Consider the following 1,397-nt stretch of genomic DNA (forward strand, 5'->3'; position numbering starts at 1 on the left):
GGGGGAGTAGATGGATGTACTCCTGCAGGCTTTTGACAAGATGCCGCGACAGCGACTCCTCCGGAAACTAGAATTCTACGGTGTGAGACGGAACATATAGATGTGAATAAGAAACTTCCTATCGCATCGGACCCAGCAAGTGACATTAGACGGCAAAACATCATCTTCTGCGGCTGTACGTTCTGAAGTCCCACAGGAGACAGTTCTTGGACCTCTTTTATGGCTTACCTTTATAAATGACTTACCGGATAGCATCTATACAGATACCGTGGCTAAATTGTTCGCAGACGACTGCCTATTATTCAGGAAAATTAGAAACACCCAAGATTCGTTAAACTTACACAAGATCTGGACAAACTGCAGAACAGGGAACAGCAATGGCAGATGGCTTTTCACTAAGAAATGTGTACTTTTATACATATCACAAACAGGAGGAAGAAACCGCTGTAGACCACGTACACCCTGCATGGCCACACCCTAGAGATCGTCAGCAGCAGCAAATACCTTGGCGTGAACATCGACCAACACCTAAGATGGGACTGGCATGTGAGTAACATCACTAGTAAAGTCAACAGGATCATTGGAGTACTGAGAAGGAATATGAGAGGATGAAAACAGATTATCAAGGCGGCTGCATACCAGACCGTAGTAAGACCATTAGTTGAGTATGCTTCAACAGTGTGGGACGGACCCCTATTAGGAAAACTTAACATAGAAAATTGAGAGAGTCAAAAGAAGAGCAGCACGGTTCGTGACCGTACTCCTGGAAACGTGACCGGAATGACCAGGAGAACTTTTGCCCTCGAATTACTGTATGTATCAATATCATCACCCTTGACCGTTTTCCGACTAAAAATACTGCCGAGGTTGACCGACTAGTACAACAATCCGTGAATGGGTTCAGAATAGTAGTGGACGTACCTTTCTAAGTCCTTTAAACGAGACATGAAATCATAATAACGAGAAAGTAGAAACGTAAAACGTAGAAAGCGCTCTCGTATTCACAAATATGGCCGGATTTGATCCCTCGCACCTGCCCGAACACATGTTTTTTTTCTCCGAATACTCCGGTTTCCTCCCACATTAAAAACTAAACCCTCTGCGCGCTTCCGTCAGGCCGCAAAAAGAATGACTGAGATAAAATGGGAGAAGGTCTGTTTGGTAATTGTTAGAGAAACGTTCATACTATATATTTGACGATATATCGATGTAAATATATAAAGATATGAGTTTAAAAACAAAATGGAAAAAAGAGAACTTTGTAATACTTTGATGTAACTCAGATGGTAGTTATATCGGTATATAGTCTTAATTCCTGTTTCATCCTGAAACAACGGGTCGAATTTCAAATTTTGTTTCAATCACCGATGTTTGACAGGTACACTATGCCTAACAAA

This window comes from Mizuhopecten yessoensis, unplaced genomic scaffold (assembly GCF_002113885.1).
Source record: "Mizuhopecten yessoensis strain PY_sf001 unplaced genomic scaffold, ASM211388v2 scaffold9425, whole genome shotgun sequence".
Taxonomy (NCBI): domain Eukaryota; kingdom Metazoa; phylum Mollusca; class Bivalvia; order Pectinida; family Pectinidae; genus Mizuhopecten; species Mizuhopecten yessoensis.